At 43.6% G+C, this 19830-nt stretch overlaps 1 pseudogene; it reads left to right on the plus strand.

Annotated features, from left to right (window-relative positions):
• The first annotated feature begins 5262 nt into the window (after positions 1–5262).
• LOC137541969 (uncharacterized) lies at positions 5263–13954 on the plus strand (annotated as a pseudogene).
• Positions 13955–19830: the final 5876 nt, after the last annotated feature.

Below are 19830 nucleotides of genomic sequence, written 5' to 3' on the forward strand. Positions count from 1 at the left end.
TTGGCATGGCTAGGATATGATGAATGTATCTATCTGTATTCCTGTTTCCTGAATAAATAACGTAAACATTGAAGAAGCCTGAGAAAGTCTATATCCTGTTTGCGGTGTGGAGAGTCAAGTGATCTCACAGTCTGTGAGACGATGGTGTCGAAGCAAGGTGATTAGAACAGTTTATAACAATACACCCATTAATCTGTCCTTCCATAGTAAAGGCAATTTTCTTGAATTTAATCACTGTTTGCGCATTCTTTTCTGGTTTGCGGAGCTCAAACCACCTGCCTTGCCCTCGGTTTACAGAAGATCAAAGGAAACTTAGTAATTGGTAATAGAACAATGCGTCACAATGCTAATGACTGGAATGTTCATGATGTGTGCTAAAGCTGTGCCTTCATCTTTATCCAGAAAATCAATCAAAGAGCGAGCTCATCCAAATGCTGGTGCAGAAGGGGTATGGCTCAGAACCTACTAAAACCTGGAAACAAGAACAAGAAAAGGTATACATATGTAAAATGTGTACAGAAAGTCCCCTACCTACAGACAACTTGTTAGTTTCATACGTACAGTTGTCTTCATGTATAAAATGTACTGTTTTGTTACATGTATAAACTGTTGTAAGTAGTTTTGCATGGTAAAGGCACATTAAAAACAAAAAATGAAAATGTCTTATACCTTATGTCCATGTCCAGAGTTATGCGAAAGCCATTTATCTACATTTCACTATGTATAACACTGGACTTGACTTACAACTTGTACTGTCGAGATTTCCATATGGCGGAATATCGTTTTTCCCAATAAACTGAACTGTATATGATCGAATACAAATAAACCTAATTAATTTCCTTCCCCTAAGGTACAGGAGACAAAGACTTTTTAATGTATGGTGATTCTAGTTAATATAGGTACATTGATAATTTAGAAATGTATAGCTTATTTTGATATGGCGATGTAATATTGCCATGCAAGGCTGACTTGGGCTGTGTCTCTAAAGTGAGGTTAGCTATAAAAAAACAGGCAGTCAGCTGATGTACTGTTTGCAAGGAGTGATACCATTCATACTGCTTGAACAATGAACTCAGGCCATTCCTTGTGTAAAAACCAACAGTTGCCCAAACATAAGCTGAATACAATCTTTAAGGCTTGTAGGTTTTAGAATTTAACCATTGTTTTAGACCAGGGGTCTGCAACCTTTAAGACATAAAGAGCCACTTGGACCCGTTTCCGAAAAGAGAAAAAAACTGGGAGCCGCAAAACCATTATAAAACAAATCTAACACTGCATATATTGTTTCTTACCTTAATGCTATATACAGGATCAGATATGACCCCAATATGCACAAATCGTTAGCAGATATGACCCCAATATACACGAATTGTTAGCAGATATGACCCAAATATGCACAAATCGTTAGCAGATATGACCCCAATATGCACAATCCTTCAGCAGATCTGACCCCAATATGCACAATCCTTCAGCAGATCTGACCCCAATATGCACAATCCTTCAGCAGATCTGACCCCAATATGCACAATCCTTCAGCAGATATGAAAAGAAAAACCCATTTACTCACCTAGTCAGAAGACCTCCTGTCACGATCTCCTCCTGTCCCGACCTCCTTGTGGCGCGCAACTCCCACGATCCTCTTCCTTCCCGACGTCACGTCCTGCCTGCATTACACTGCAGGGCTATGGGAAAATGGCCGCCCTAAGCCCCGCACTGCACCGGTCCGGTGGCCTCTTTGATAGGCTGCCGGCCAGCGGCAGCACACGTCACACACGCGCCGCAGCCACTGACACACACTACCTGAGCTGCGGCCTAGGAGCCATGGCAAAGGTGTGAAAGAGCCGCATGCGGCTCTGGAGCCATGGGTTGCCTACCCCTGTTTTAGACCAAAACACTTGGCAAGATAGCAAACAGAGGAGTCTGAGTGACAATAGATTGTTTAGGGATGGACTAGCATTTGTGTACAATTGCTCAAACCTGGCTGTATTGAATGCATAAGAAGCCTTGAATGAGGGTTTATCACAATGTTTGTGATTCAAAGGTTACTGAAGTCCTAACACAAAAACAAGACTTAGGAAATATACTGGGTTGCTATCAGCAAATTTCATATTAAAGAAACATAAGGTTATATTACAATTCCCCATCTAGGTTCAGAATACAGACAGCACATATATGTATTATGACATAGCAATTGGGAATGTTACCTTTATTTTTCTTATAACTGGACAAACCAGTAATAATATGAAAATGTATATGTATTAACCTCCCTGCCGTTATAAAAAATTGCTGCGTACGGCAGGGAGGGTGTTTTTTGGCATTTTTTTTTAGCTTCCCCCCTCCCTGCGGCATCCCCCCAAATGCGCCGATCGCCGCCGGCACATATACCCATCTGGAAATCCCGTTCTGAACGGGATTTCCAGGAGGGCTTCCCCCGTCGCCATGGCGACAGGCGCGATGACGTCATCGACGTTGTGACGTCAGAGGGAGTCCCAAACCACCCCTCGACGCTGCCTGGCACTGATTGGCCAGGCAGCGCACGGGTCTCGGGGGGGGGGGGGCACCCTCTGATGCGGTGGGTTGCGGCGAATCGGCGCGGAGCAGCGGCGATCGTAAGTTACATGCAGCTAGCAAAGTGCTAGCTGCATGTAACAAAAAAAAATTATGCAAATCGGCCCAGCAGGGCCTGAGGAATGCTCCGCGGCAGGTTACCCCGAGCTGAGCTCGGGATAACCGGCAGGGAGGTTAATATCAACATTCTTTGAATGACTATATCCAGAATGGTATGGAAAGGCTATATATATTTATCCTTGTTGCATTGTAGACAATTATATTAATGGATAAAGATATAAAACTTTGCTAACATGCACAATGTGTTATAATGAGAGATCCCTGGTGATTCTAAGTATGCCACTGATTTTTGGATCAAATCCAATCTATCTTGAATATAGTAGAAAAGGTCACTGTATCCTGAATAATAACCAGTGTTCCAATCCAGATCAGCTATCCATAGATATGAATTTTTATATCATTTATTTATTCACTGTGGGCTATGATTAAACATAATCAAAATGTCTTTAATTTTTGCCACATATCCCATTAAGAATGTGATTAGTTAGCCAACAGCACCTCCAGAGGGTGAAATCCAACATTACACTTGGGTTAAAGATTAGTTACAGGGAACTCCCATTGATCACTCCCACTGCCTTGTGATAGGCTGGAAGATTTGATCTCCAGGGCAGGACTCTAGATAGTGATGAGTTTAAGAAGAGAGAGGGCATTCAATGAGGTTCATCATGAGACCACCAGCAGAAGAGGGCTCACAAGGGAATCCCTGCCATCTGAATGATCACAAGCGGCCACGCCTAAAGGAATACGCCCCGGAGGCCATCTTGGTGACTATACTTGAATCCAGTTCTGTTTTCTTTTTAGTTAGATGGCTTATTACAGCGCAGAATATCTGAACATATGAGGTATTGATTGAATTTCATTATTTGATAGAAATAACTATCCGAAAGGGGTGAGCTTTTCCAAAGTTGCAAATTGGAAACAACTCCCATAGGATTTACCATATGTTCATTGATAACTGGCTGTTTAACTCAGTTTTAGATAAAAGCTAGATTTCAAGCTACCTCCTCTAAGTATTGGTATTTTGACATTTTGCCGCAGCAAGCAGGCCACACCTAGCAAAGTTTAGGATGACTCAATAGATATTTTATTTCATATATATATATATATAGGTTGCCCGCTCGCTCTGTGAAGTAACACAGGCCAGCGGAGGTTAAAGTATAGACAGAAGTAAAATTCCTGTCATTTTATAGTTGATTGCATATCAATTGTGGGGCAACGCCCAGTCGTTATATCCACCGAGTCATCCTAAATTGGTCATATTGAATGGTATAGCTGGCATCAGCCATTTTATTTTGAATAGCGCAATTTTGATTTTAACCACTTGATGACCCACCCTTTACCCCCCCTTAAGGACCAGCGCTGGTTTGATTGATCTGTGCTGGGTGGGCTATGCAGCCCCCAGCACAGATCAGGGTGCAGGCAGGGAGATCAGATTGCCCCCCTTTTTTCCCCCCTATGGGGATGATGTGCTGGGGGGGTCTGATCTCTCCTGCCTGCTGTGGGTGGCGGGGGGGGGCACCTCAAAGCCCCCCTCCGCGGCGAAATTCCCCCTCCCTCTCCTACCTGCTGCCTCCCCCTGGTGTTCCGGGCTGCACAGGACGCTATCCGTCCTGTGCAGCCAGTGACAGGATGTGGTCTGTCACATGGCGGCGATCCCCGGCCGCTGATTGGCCGGGGATCGCCGATCTGCCTTACGGCGCTGCTGCGCAGCAGCGCCGTACAAATGTAAACAAAGCGGATTATTTCCGCTTGTGTTTACATCTAGCCTGCGAGCCGCCATCGGCGGCCCGCAGGCTATTCACGGAGCCCCCCGCCGTGATTTGACAGGAAGCAGCCGCTCGTACGAGCGGCTGCTTCCTGATTAATTAGGCTGCAGCTGGCGACGCAGTACTGCGTCGCTGGTCCTGCAGCTGCCACTTTGCCGATGCACGTTATGAGTGTGCGGTCGGCAAGTGGTTAACTGCGCAATTTTGATTTTTGATAGCGCCATTTTGATTTTGATAGCCACCATTTTGTTTTTGATAGCCGCCATCTTGTTTTTAGTAGCCACCATTTTGTTTTCAATTGATTCAGCCATCTTGTCTCCAGGAATCCTGTGATAAATTGATTGACATGGCCGGCGGCCATATTTGATGAGTCATAGCTCTGCATTACATTTGAATTGACTGCTATTGGTTTAAGTCTTTTGTTTCTGGTAAATGAGTATAATAACATTTTGATGTTTTACTGAAACTGTATTATCCAGCTCATTGCTCATTATAGAATAACCTTACGAGTTTTGTTTTAAATCAAAAGTGCAATTTTATATTGTTTTGATATTGTAATATTTGATATTAAACTAATATTTTTACAAATTGGTCTACGTTTACATGTTTAAACCAGTACTTGGAAAAACCTCGAAAAAACGAGCTCACACAGTTAGGCGTATGTTTGTATTTTTAGCTCCTCCCATTTGCCCAGGAGCATTACATTTTTGATTTTATATTTATTTATTTTTAACGATTTATACAAACATTGACAAAACGCCCGACATAAGATTGGAGGCCCCACCGAGATTTGTTTACTTTCCCTTACTGGTTTAAACAGTGTAAAAATGTTTTATTGAGCTGGTTTTATTGCATTGGCTATTGAATCATGAGTGCTGCAGATAATGATTCAGAACTTCACCTTGAACGGTTGTTCCGGAAGATTGTTGAATTCGTATTTATACAGCTAAAATATAATGAGGAAGTAGATGACTGGATAGCCAAAAAATGAGAAAATGTGTCAGATAGGAAATTGATTGTATATTTAAGTCTAAAGGTACATTTGATCATTATCTATCATGTATGACCACAATATCTTCATAGTCCGATCTGAAGAAAAGGTTGTTAGGTGCCCTACCTCCTGTGTTATATGGGTTATTGGAAGTAAATTACCTTTCACAATCTAGGAAACAAGAAATTGGGATTTCAATTGCAAGAAACAGAGGAAAACGTCCAATCGTTGACCTCTCAATTACATGATATGGAATCAAGTATTCAGATTATAAGGGCTGATAGAGACCAATTAATGATTGATATTTCAGACAGGGAAGTAGCGATCAAAAGTCTGGAAAAAGACGCTGAACGAAATCGTGAAGCGCATCACAGACTTAAACAGGATTTTGAAGAACTACAACAGCAGTACTTCCAAATCAAACAGGCAACCGAACCTGACAGAATATCAAGTCCTTGCCCGCCAGTACTCACTCCATATGACCCAAAATGGCAAGGCATGTTGGATCGTATGGAGGCGGTATGTAAAACTATGAATACCATGATAGATAACAATACAAGGGTCCCTCAAGATTCGCATTTTGACAGCTCTCCTGAAAGAGATATGCGAACAAAAGTCCCCTGTGTATAATGATTCCCATAAAGGTCACGACTCCCTTGCTGATATTGATTCAGATGAATTTGAGGCTGATGAGAGAAAGCGAGAATCCAGCCCTATCCCAAGAAGGGGGAAAGGTACGTATAAAGGGGATTCAAATAGGGGAAATAATCAGTACCCCCAAGAAAAACAGAGCTCGGCCAGCATCATAAAATTCTTAAACACCGCTGTGCCAAAGTTCACTAAAAAGGGTTCTGCGCAAATAGCATCCCACATGGAGTTGTATGAATCCACTATGGACTCTTTAAATCTGTCTGAAGCAGACACAATCAGATTTCTCCCATGGGTTTTTGATGACAGATACCGCCACTATTTCACCTCATTTAGAGAGCGGGGTATCATTAAATGGCAAGCAGTTTTACACGAAGTGAAGCTGGAGTTTGGGCCGTATCGTACTATCTCAGAAGCAAAACGAGATGTGTATCGACTTACTTGTCGACCCGATCAGAGCCCCCGAGAATTCCTTTCCGTGCTAAAAAACTCTTACAGTTTGGCATATCGGAATCCTAACTGGGAGTCTCTCGATTTTAAACAGGCATATTATGATGCATTGCCTACCCAAATAAAATTAAGCATGGCCAATGAGTTAGACTTCGGAAACCCCTTGGAGAAAATGGTTACCTCAGCGACACTGCTGTTCAACATCAGTGGGAGTTCCAATGTAAGTGGAAGAAACAACAAAAGGTACCCAGAGCGCAGAGTAGATGAAACCGAAGTGAAAGCGGACCTGAACCTTGAATCCCAGCAGAAGAAAATACCTCCTGCAAAAGTACCTATCCAGCAGGGTCAAAGACAGCAACAAAATCCAAATCAAAATAGGCCCCAAAATCCTAAAGGATCAGATAGGGATAGCTCAGGCTCTGGAAACCAGGACTACCGTCCTCGGTTCAATCGCAGGTATCAAGGATACCGGGGTTACCAAGGACACCAGGGTAGCTAGGGGTACAGAGGTTACCAGGGATATAGACGTCCCCAAGGATATAGACGGTGGGATAACCGACCCAGGCAGCAGTGGGAAAGGAGACAGCACCCACCTAATTCACCTAGGGGTAGATCATCCCCTAACTCACCTAGGAGTAGATCACCCGCAGGGAATAGAAATGATCCCCGGAACCAGAACCCTCGCCGACCTAATAGGTTTGATCAGCTTGTCGATCAAGTGAGCAAACTAAGTGACATGATGGGTAAGTTGGCTCAGGGATCTGCAGGAAGGCAGCATGAGGATTTTTTAGCTGGGGAGGCAGGGCCCAGCTCTGCCAACTAAGAGAAACCGAGATAGATCACTGTACAGAAATGGATATGGCAGTACTAAATACGATTAATGAAAAGGATTTGCAATGTACCGACCTATCCCAGGTTGAGGAAGGGCAGTCTAATGTTCTTGATATTTCACCACAAATGTGTGATATTGTGGCATGTGAGCCAGAGCGTGAAGTACCCGCTGTTCAGATTGTCCCATTGGTAGAATCCATGGGAACCCAAATGCCTTGCAGGCAGAATCAGGAGGAACGAGTCCCTAATACCCTGACGCTGCAGAGAGATCATTCTCTGAAGTGACAAATAGAAAAACATTCCAATTTTCTTTGCAATCTGGAACAGGTAGATGGCCGTTATTTTACCAATACCCATCTACGAGATGGATGTATCGAACCGATACCGGGTTTACTGGATACCGGTTCCCAGGTCACTATTCTGTCTTAACTATTACCAACAGATCTTGGATTCGTCACAAAGGAAGCCAAGATTGAAAGCCTTTGACGGTGCGCTAATAAGCGTTGGTGGTAATAGTTTACAAGTGAAAGGCACATCCTGGCTGACATATAAGATCGGTAAAAAGGTCATTAGACATCCAACTTTGATTGTTGATCTTCCATATGATAGATTGATCATTGGAATTGATCTGCTCAAACGACTAAATTCCATAATTGACTTCATAAATGAAGCAATATGGGCTCAAGTCAATACTCCAATTGATTTTGAGCGCTCCAGCAATGCACAACTGTAACGCAGCTGCCATATGATTGAGGAAAGGCCTAACTCTGTTGAAATTCACTTCCGGAACAGTCAGATACCAGAAGTCACTATCCTGAAAAACGGTAAACCCGAACAAAATATTGATACATCTTTCCATATCATAAATATCCAAAAGGATAAAATTGACAAAATAATTCTGGAAGATGATGTATTAACTATTTCCCTTAAAGGGGGAAATCAGGAAGTGGCAGGCATAACCAGCCATACACAAGCATTGGTTAAAATCGAGAAAACCAATGACAATGTGCTGGTTCCCGTGCAGGTAAATAATATTGCTCGGCTAAAATATGCCAAGTTGGATCTCAAATCTGAGGCCAGCTACATAAGCCTAGGACTGCTGAAGCAGGTTACAGACCCTCAAGTAATCAAATTTATTTCCACACAGGAATGGATCCACGATCTGGATAACGATAACCAGAGTCATAATGTGATTGCAAAATGCATCTTATCTGTGTCTCTAGGAAACAAATCTGCAAAACATGTCTTCAGTGTGTTAAAGGAACCACAGTACCAAATGTACTTAGGAAACGACATTATTCATCGATTTGCCATACAGGTTGATCTGGTCAATAATGTTCTGTGGTCCAAATTATCCGGAAATCCAGAGGAATTCCAGGATAGAGAACAAGCCCTGGGATGGGGACAGCGAATACCATATGCAGTGGATACCACTGTCGCTGAAAAAGTAAAAATCCCTGAAGGTTGCAAATCATTTCTCTTACCCATTCGAATAAAGAAGGGACAAAAGATGAGAAATGCAGATGCCTTGTGTCACGGACGGTTGCGGGGCCGCAGGCGCGTCCTGTAACCGCCCGTGAAGAAAAGCGATCGCACTCGATTCTCTGCATCGATTGCGCTTCAAATCGATACAATCTGGGTTGAGTGTGTAGGGGCAGCTGAAGTCCTTCTCTCAGCAGAGAGATAGCACCAGCCCAACTGCTGGATGGCTCTTTTGATATGCTAATGAGCCTGGGCCCAGAGAGTCCCTGGCTTCAAGCTGTGCTGATGGCCCATCCATCAGGTATAGACCATGACAGAAGCAATCTAGTTGGGAGAAAAGCCAGACCCTCCGGCTCCCTCCCAGCAGGGGAGCTGACACCTAGCTAGCTGCCCCAAACTTCAAAGAGCCTTTGCCTGGGAATGACCTGCTATCAATCCCAAATGTAGATCATATTCAATAAACGGCTATATGTATCGTATTTTCTGTGTTGCCAGGCTGGCAGACCCTTTAAACTAACAGAGCATGTAGGGCCCGGTCTGGCGTTGGTTCTGAGAACATTTCAGAACCTTCTGAGGTAAAGTCTGCCCGTTAGGCAGTTCAACAGTGCCCTAATGATTCCACAGGGGTCCCACCCCTCATGTTTGGTATCAGGCTGCTGGGTACATCGAGGCAGACCTGAAAATATTAGTAAATCTGCCCTGACCTGTACGGTTCTGTGAGATAGAGCCCATATATGGTTAAGGCATGATTTCTGGTCCCCCAGGACAAGGGGAGGACTCATCTCATGTTCTAAGGGGGTGTGTGGGCCCGCCCTCACTCCCTCCTACTGAATCAGGGGCATAAGAATGGCAGAGGAGCCAAACTCAGTGTCCTCCACCCTGAAAACATCTTGAACTCATCGGTGCTTAGCTTGAGGATATGCTGGCATCCACCTGGTCTGAACTCTGAACTTTGATTGAAACCAAGAACTTTACAAGTTTTCCCACTAAAGGACATCTTTCCAGGAACTAAGTATTTTTCTCCCTTCTTTTATTTTTTATACTGGCTATTACTGTTTTAATAATTGTTGATTTTATTAATTGTCTGTATATATTAATTATTTATATTGCTGTGAATAAAAGACTTCCTCCAAGTCATTCACTGTTCCGCTACCCTGCTTATCAGCACACACAGAACTGATCCCGGGTCTCTGAAGATACGCTACTGTTTGTTTGTTGTTGGCTAGACAGAATACCATGTGTTTAACCATTTTATTCGCAGGACTAGTCAGTCAGTAAATCGGGTCCACTGGCCCATACCAGTGGTGGTGGCAGATACCGTGGAATCGTGTGTACGTTGTAATTACCCTTGTCTCACAGGCTCCATTCTGAGTTGTCTGCGGCTAATTCTTAACGGTTCCTGCGCATTGACTGCGACCAGAGTTCGCACGATCCGTGCGCTGGCACCGTTTAGAAGGCTAAGTGCGGTCAGCCACTAGGGCTCCTGTGACACCTTGATTTGTTTATCCAATCGGATGCAACAATTGGGGTTGAAGGCAAAACCAATTCCCCTAATAAATATTCATCAGGAACCATTATATATGGTCATGCAAAACATGAGCCCTCATAGTATCACGTTACAGGAGGATACAATGATTGGCTTAGCCATTGACTCAGAATATTATACTTTTGGATTCCAAAATGAAGTCATTGGATTAATACCTGATGAATATTTGACAGAAGAACAGATAGTGGACCAACAATATTTCTCAACACCTGAAGGATTGTTCAGCATACACTCTGTTTATCCTTTCAGTCCTGAGGAAGGTACATGTCATGTCGAGGTAACATCATTGATTTTCGACCATGAGATCAATGAAAGTGAGTATCAATCACTCCAGCAGGGTAAGGATCAAGCATGTTACGCCCCAAACGACCTAACTAATAGGCTTGAAGAAGCTTATGAGGTAGGTCAACCTGAGATTTTCCCAGAATTTCAGGAACGGGTGGAAGAACAGCTCTCTATAGCTGATGGATGTTCTAATGAATCAGAACGACAGCAGCTAAGGCAACTATTCTGGGATTTCCAGGACATGTTTGCCAAGGACTCTTATGACTGCGGGGAAACTGACCTGCATGTTGCAAGAATCCTGACTGATCCAGATGCACCCCCTGTGTTTATCAAACAATATCGACTTCCGCTAGCAGCCTATGAGTCATTATCGGAAATTGTTAAGAACCTGGAAAAGAAAGGTATTATCCAACCAGTACACAGCTCCTTCAATCATCCAGTACTCGGAGTTCTCAAACCGAATGGTCAGTTTCGTCTATGCTCAGACTTGAGACAGTTAAACAAACGTGTGTACATGTCTGGTTGGCCCGTACCATACATTGACCAATGCTTGGCGCAAATCCAGGGATCTAAAATATTCACAGCCCTTGACTGCGCACAAGGTTATTGGACAATTAAAGTGGATGAAAGGGATCAATACAAACTGGCGTTCACATTCGGTAATAAACAATATGCGTGGACCCGTACGCCTTTCGGATACATCAACGCAGGCCACGAATTTGCTGTGTTTATGCACAAAGCAATGCCTGATGCAGCTGAACGAGGTACCCTAACTTATGTCGATGATATCCTTATAAAAAGTACAATCTTTGAGGAACATATTTCAGAGTTGAGATATGTATTAAATCAACTAAGAGAAGCAGGTGTTAAACTTTCCCTACAGAAAGCTCAATGGTGCCGATCTAAGGTAAATTTCCTAGGACATGAAATTACTGCAGAAGGAATTAATCCACAGAAAAAGAAAGTGGAATCAATCAAAAATACGAGATCCCCACAAATCTCAAGGAACTGAGATCATTCCTGGGGATGATGAATTATTCTCGCAAGTAGGGTATAGAAAAGAAAAACCGAGAGCCCAATATAGTGTAGTAAGTCTAGACAATGGAGTATAGTGAGAAGGAGTAAAAATATACTCACAAACCAGGGTTACCTCCAGGCAACCACTGTATAGGCAGGTGAGGAGATTAACCTGTCCCCACTCAGGATTAAGAAGTCGCTCTCTGTAGTCGTGAAGAAAAAGGGGTATCCCCCTCCACCAAGGGTGGATGTACAATATAGCGGTAAATGACCAGAGGCGCCAAAAGGATAAAAACACGATTTTTATCCTTTATTTAGGCGCCAGGTGCATTTCTGACATTACGCTGCTGTGTGCTCCTACTTTTTACTGCCTGATGAAGCGGGTATGAACCTGCGAAACGCGTTGTACTTAACCCCTGGAGTGTACCATTAAATTTACCTATGTTGAATTACACAGCTTCCTTGTGTCTGCTTGAGGGAGGTAAGTCCACCACTGCCTCCTAAGCAATTTTAAATATTTTAAATCATGTTTTTATCCTTTTGGCGCCTCTGGTCATTTACCGCTAAATTATTCTCGCAAGTTCATAGATAACTATGCTGAGATTACAAAGCCGCTAATGCAGCTGCTAAAGAAAGGAGTACAATGGGAATGGAATGAATGCCATGAACAAGCTGTATCTGAGCTTAAAACAAAACTCATACTGGCCCCATGCCTAACTTATCCAGAAGGTGGCAAACCCTTCTATGTTGAAACAGGTTTTACCGACAAGAGTGTAAGTGCAGTTCTTTTCCAAAAGCAAGAAAGACTGAATAAAATAATTGCTTATGCCAGTAAATCATTATCACCAGTTGAAGTCAAATTTAATAATTGTGAGAAGGCATTGTTAGCAACTGTGTGGGCACTGCAATATTTCAGACGTTTTATTCAAGGTGAAAAGATCATTGTGGAAACTGCACACCAATCACTACAATATTTACAAAGTGACCAAATAAAAGAAGATAACCTGTCAAACAGCAGTATAACTGCATGGACAATGTCCCTAATGGGATGGCCACTGGAAATCAAATATAAACAGGATACTAAAAGGGACTCAGGGACTAGCTGAACTCCATGATTGTACTCATGTGGAACATAAAGATGAGTCACCTGAAAACGATTTTCTGGAAGAGCAATCTTTATCTCCATATAAATCCTATGAAGAAGAATACTGCAAATTACTACCATGTGCATATGTTGATGGCTGTTCTTTTCACACAGAAGGAGATGAAAAGATGCTGGTTGCAGGTATCGGTATCGTATGGAATAATATATTTCCAGAGATATCCGCGGGATACAAAATTGGTCCCAAAAGTAGCCAGGTCGCAGAACTTGCTGCCGTGTATAAAGCTATACAGATGGCTATCGAACATGATCTTAAGGAATTTGTTTTGATAACAGATTTTGAGTATGTTCGGAACAGTTTTGTGGAATATTTTCCCAGTTGGAAAAGAACTAGCATGACAAGGAGTAACAAAAAGCCAGTCAAACATGGTAAATTGTTTTGTCAAATTGATGAACTTGTTAATACCCACGGTCTTACCATTTATTGGAAAAAGGTAAGGGGTCATTCGAAACACCCTGGCGCTGATAAAGATGGGAACGATTTAGCAGATCCCCTTGCTAAGAAAGCAGCCATTGATGGTGAAATCTTCGATATCAATGACCTCATGGGAACTATCGAAGTAAATGTCACCACTAGGGGGCAGGCCCAAAAGGAGTCTCAACCCAGTGTGGCAATGTGGAGTCAAGATTCTCCTAGTGAGGATCTCATTGCAAGCCAAAAGGGGGATCCCATTATTGGTTTGTTTTATAAACATATTGAAAGTCCACAGGATTATCCCATCACCGTGGAAGACTGCAGTGACAACGAAGAATTACGTATTCTGATGAAAGGTGTGTCACAATTTTCATTACAAGATGGATAATGTGGAAAGAATTTTAATAATTAATATGTTAACCTTTTATAACCTACGTGGCTATAACGACCACATGCACAAGATCAGATTATTGTGTTAGAGTGACACTTTAAGTAAAAAGATTGTTAACCGAGGAGTTATCACGATATCACTGAAAATATATTCTGCATATATTTTGAACCATTTACTGTGTACAGTTTTTTTCCACATTCCTTCACAGTAAGCCAGAACAACCTTCAACCCCCCTTCAGTGTCATTCTGTACCAAGCACAGAGCCAGCAGGTTCAGAGGACCAGTTTAAACCAGTTCTCTGAAAGTATGGGTGATTCTGAAGGACATGAGACAAGAAACTGATGTCAGAAGATTTCTCTTTCCTGTTGATTCTCATTTATTCATGAGGGACACAGAGGAAGAACAACCCCACCTAAAAGGAGGAACTGGACATGCTGATTGGACTTTTAACAGAAAGAACTGCCCAAAGGGAGGAATATTTTATTATATTCATTAGGTTTAAAAGCCTCTGCGCACAGGAAGAGCTTGCTTTTTCTTTGATTAGCAGGATTTGTGTAGCTACAATCCATACTCATGCTGACTGAGAAATCGCCCTTGTACAAGAAATAAAGACTTCTATGATTTTGGCAAATGAATGAAGAGTGTCTCATAAGTGAGTTATTTACTTTTAACATCTGGTCCTTCGAGCCGGAAAACCTATAGTCACAAAAACGTGAGGCCCAGGAGCGCGTTTGCGACTGGCGAATCTGATAACAAGCTGGTGAAAGCCCACCGGGACGACGTTTCCTTCAAAAAGCAGGTGGCCAAACGCAACTGGACCTCACGTCTTTGTGACGTACGGTTTATTTCGAACCGTGAGACTTCTTCAGCCAAGGTCGGTGAAATCGCCTGCTTAGGATTCTAAAACAAAGTTCTCGGGTGTCCTGAAAGCTTCTTAATTGTAAGTACTACCTTTTATTTCTGTAACTTCTCATACACAGGGCTGCGCAAAATTAGAGTATAAGTTTTGATGTGTTGTTATGTTGTTTTGTATGACACAATCTGTGGTCAGTTTCCTAAGCTACCGTGTGCCTCAGCGGAATTGTACGTTTTTGCAATAGAACACAGCCGCGTAACAGGCAGTAATATCGGAGTGGATCTAGATCACAGGTTGTTTCTGTATTTTAGTCAGGGGTACCCTCACGCAGAGGTTCATCACACTGAGTAAATCCGGTCTCCGCTGCAGCTCCCGACGGGCAGAGACGTAGTTCTGCCAGGTAGAAACGTAACTCTACAAATCCATCTCAGGGAGGAGACCGCTGACATTGTAATTCTCAAAACAAGTGTATGAACGAGGGAGGTTGAGAATGGGGCAAGGTACAGGCAAAATTAAAGCAACTGATGATGAATATGTCATGCGCAGGAGGAACAAAAGCTGGGTAAAATATTGTAGCCTGTGGAGAAGTAGATTTGGTTTTTCGGGACACCTTCACCCTGAGGGGTGCAAGAAGCTCGTTTCTCAAATAAAATGTGAAGCACAAGGTGACAGGAAGCTAGAAGGTCGGTTTGGTTTAGCAGAAGCTAAAATATGGCTAGAAGAGGCGCACAAGAGGCAGAAACAGGTGAATACATATTGGTTAGGAAAAAAGAACAAAGACCTGGAAGTGGTAACATGCACTCCACGCCAAGACCCTCAGATCCCTCCCCCAGTCCAGGGCCAAGCCGTACCAGTCTTAGACCAGGCTGAGGCCCTCCCACATGACGCAGATGGGGCCCCACCGGGAGGTGGAACTAAGCAAAAGGAGGAAGGGGGGGCCACGGGAGGTTTGGAGGTAGGAACAGATAGAGAGGGAGTGCTGACGAGAGCCAGCAAAAAGAAGATAGAGGGGGAGGCAGGGGTGCACGTTTCACAAATGTATCCATCACTACCCCCACCATATGTGCACCTGCGGGCTATAGCCCCTGCCTATGAGGCAACTACTATGCCCATGATTCAGATGCCAAACCCTGCGGGAGGTGAGGCTGTGAGAGTTTATAGGCCATGGACAGATAACGATGTGAAGGAAGCTCTACAGGGCATACCCTCACATCGTGAAGACATAAATACATGCATAAGGGATATGAAAAACCTCCGTATCAGCTACGGCCTAGACGGGTTGGAATGTGAGAGGGTCCTTAGAGGGAAGTTCCAAACAGACTGGCACATGGTAGCTGGTACCTGGAACCCCTTTGATGCAGGGGATCCAACAGGAGATCCACCTGTTCCCCCTAAACCTCTGGTCTGGGACAGCGCTGATCTGATTCAAAGATATGATGCTGTACTCGACAGGGCTAGGGAGAAGTATAAGACGTCACCTGATTGGGGCCAGATTTCCATCATCACCCAAAAGGATGGGGAGGGAGTGGATGAGTTAGTAGCCAGGGTGGTGGAGGTTTTCAACAGACATAGTGGCATAGCTCCCCCTGCTGACCGAACAGTAGATTCCCCATACGAACAACAACTTAAAATTGCTGTACACAGAGCTTTGAAAGAGGATGTGGCCAAGTTTGTGACAAAGCATATGGTTAACCATAGAACTTGCAGACTGAATGATTTTCTAGAATATGCCCGGCATGCTGAACGTGTTATCAAAGAAAAGGTAAAGAAGGGGAAGAAAGTTGCCACAAATGTTTATGATTGCAGTGATGAGAATGGTTGTTATGTGAATGATAATGGGCATTTCACACGCCCACGAAAGCGCAGATCTAAGGATTTTGAAGGTCGCAGAGAACGCGGAGAATGTTTTGAATGTGGGTCGAAAGATCACCTGGCCCGGCATTGCCCCCAGAGGGCCCGAGGTCAACAGCGACAAAGTATGGTTAAGGGTATTAATTCTGCCCTAGCTGAAGGCAACTGAGTAAGTGAATTTATTGATGAAAATAGAATGTTACGTTGTGGTGTGTAAGATGTGAAGCTGGGAATTCTGAGCTCTGAAATCTAAATCACCAGAGCTCCCTGAGGAGTGTGCAGCAGAGGGGGAGGAGGGGGGCCTATAGGAGAAATCCACAAGTTATGAGCTGCTGTTTGTCTGTTTGTTTGTTGTTTGTGTAGCATGTACAGTATACAAATGTCTGTAGAAGTTTTATACTCTGTTTGTCCGATGCTCGTCTGAAGATTGAAAGTTTAAAAGTGATTCTTACTGTTTGTCTGTAAATGTCGGTTATTTGAAATGTGTTTGTACTGTTGAATTCTGTGAAATTTGAGTGGAGTTTCTGTCTGGAATCTGTGAGAAGGTATGAGTTACGCCCACATTTCTGAGGAGGGGGCAAGAGGCTTCATGGACTATTAGTCCCAGCCTAGATGTGTGTATGTGTATTGGAGCAGAACGGAGTGATTTGAGAAAATGCATGCAGCAAGATGAAAGGTTTGTTTGCAAGAAATTAATATATATATATTGTGAAACCCAGAGTGCGGGATAAATAAAAAAAAAAAAAAAAAAAGGAGAGAAACCCCGCAAATATTATTTTCAATTATAAGAGTAAAATATGATGATTTTTGTTTTTGTTTCTGGGAACAATTGATTGCTGTATTGCTGTAGTATGTGGGTCATTGTCATCGACTGATTGACTGTTTTGATTGATATCTGATTAAATTTTTATAAATTGTGGGTATGTTAGAAGAAGTTCAGTAAAATGACTTTGATAGAGATATTTTGACCACAATGCCTTGTCTAATGGCGGACTGCAGAGAGGGATGCATGATTGTAGTTCTCTGCCAAGAGCCCAACCCCACCCCCACCAGCCCCTTTCCCCCCCCCCCCCCAGCCCCACCGCACCCCCACCAGCCCAATCCCACCAGCTCCATTTCCCCCCCCCCCCGCCTATGCTGCACAGCCAGTTTGCTTGGGCATTTACGTCTTCATTGTCCAAAAAAGCTGCACCACCCTAGCCCCTGTACTTTTGTTTTCTTTGTTGTTTACTGACCAAAGGATGTTTTTTCCCGTCCGCATGTGCGCAGTGACTTGTCCCAGGGCGATTGACAAATCCCTGTGGATCAGTTTTATGTGCACAGGAGGGAATACACCAACAGGTCTTACAGTAGTGAGCTGAAGAACATCGTAGAATAGATAAGCTTCTATCTGCGTCTTTGCTCAAGCTGTGTGTTCATCACTTACCCTACGCCACCCTGTTATATGGGATCCCGTCCCCCACTGTTTTCACTACCAGCCTGTATGCTTTCCCATCATGCATATGTTTGCGGCTTAATGGTGTCCACAGGGTTAGGTGCCAGCAACTGACGAGCCCACCTGTCCTACGTACCATGGATGTTATGTGGGTTCCCGCAGCACTGGCCATCCACTTGTGTGCAACTTCCCCGTCCCCTCATCTCCCGTGGCAAAGAAATGGCAGTTCTAACGTCTGCAACTACAGCTCCCTCTGCAGCTTTGCTGTCTCAGGCTTCAGGTCACCCTTTTAGGTCACCCTGTATACTGCTGACCTACTAATTTTTTTTTATTGACTGATGTGATGTTTACACTGACTTGCAGTAATGACACATGGTTTTCTTTTTTTGCACATGTGTCAACAGGAGGGATGGTGCGGTAACTAAGGGTGTGGTAACTAAACTAGAAAAACACCACATGGAAAAAATTGTGATGCTTTGAGATGTTGTCTGCAGTAGTGAAACAAACAGGTGTCCTCTTTTTCAATACACAGGAATAGCTCCAGAGGAGGGGTGACTGACAGATAACCTGAGACATACCCGCAAGCACCAAACATTTACCCAGGCCCAATACCCACAGAAAAGGACAGGACGAGGTAACAAAGAAGGAGCATTGTCCTTTCCCAGGGTGGGAGAGCCCTTACCAAGTTCCTGAAGCCTGGGTCCATCTGATTCACTGTAAAAGGGCACCCATTCCCGGTTCAGGGACAGAATAGACAGTATCCTGTGACGGGAGGTGTACGCTCCTGGGCCCTGGAGTGTGAGGAACATTTGCCTGAGCTCCAGTCAAGACAACGTCACAGCGGGTGGGGGGAATATTAGAGATTTTCCACCATTCAAAGTGGGCACAAGCCCTGAACAGGATAACTGAGGAGCTAGATTAGGGAGAGTGGGGGGCCCGTTTAATTTTCAGAGTAATTGTTTAAAAAAAAAAAAAAAAAAAAAGAATGGGGATCTTGGATACAGGATACTTTAACACTCCAGTGGGAAAAGGAACCATAGTTGCTATGGTAACATTGGCCCTGATTGTGATCATAGTTGAAGGAATCACCTGGTTACAACTCCCTACCGACGAGACTTTAACTAGACAAGTTAGAAAACTAATCACACAAAGAACGTCCAAATATACAAACCACGGGTATGGGACAGGGGTGATCGACTTGAATGCAACCATCTCACCTGGTATGGACAATGTAGTGTTTAGACTAAAGCCCGCTGAAATATTTGTGGATAAGTATGGAACTAACTACAACTTTTACTTGGGAGCAAGGAACAGACTACCCATATTGAGCTGGAAAGATGTGTGGAAGACTACTGATCCATCTGGGTGGGAGACATCGAGTACAAAGTTAGATCCCAAAGATATAAACCTGTACGACAGAATAAGCATCCAGAAAGTCGCAAATGAAGTTTGGATAATATTAAAAAGACCTGAGGCGACAGATACTGGCACATACGTGCTTGGGGTTACGATCCCAGGGACAGATCCCTATGTTATTATGACAATGACAATAACTGTTCGACCCGAACAAACCACTGAACGACCTCCATTGAACAGAAATGGCAGGCCAGACAAAAAGACTACTGACCCATCCCCATTGAACAGTGTTAACAGGATGGATGTGACTAGTAACAAGGTTTTAGTAAAGGGAGAGCAGCTACCCCCTAAGCTACTCCATCTATTAAACGAGGTAGAATACAGGGGGAATCTTTGGACCACTTTGGCAACTTTTACTGCAAATCAAATGAATGTGTCTGACTGTATTGTGTGTGCAGCGGCTAGACCGCAGATTGCTCTGGTACCAGTAGTGGCGAGTGGGTCTGAATTAGAATGTATGATACAAAGTATGATAAGTGTGAATCAACCACGGAACTGTACTACAGAGAGAGTCCGTATGAAGGTACCAGGCACGCCGCAGCGTGCATTTGCTACAGCCAGCAATCTTACGTGCTATAATAGATCTGCCCCCAGTAACCATCCAATGATCAAGTATTGTGGAGAAATAGTGGAGATAACCAATGATAAAGGGTTGAGCCT

Source organism: Hyperolius riggenbachi, chromosome 12 (genome assembly GCF_040937935.1).
Source record: "Hyperolius riggenbachi isolate aHypRig1 chromosome 12, aHypRig1.pri, whole genome shotgun sequence".
Lineage (NCBI taxonomy): Eukaryota > Metazoa > Chordata > Amphibia > Anura > Hyperoliidae > Hyperolius > Hyperolius riggenbachi.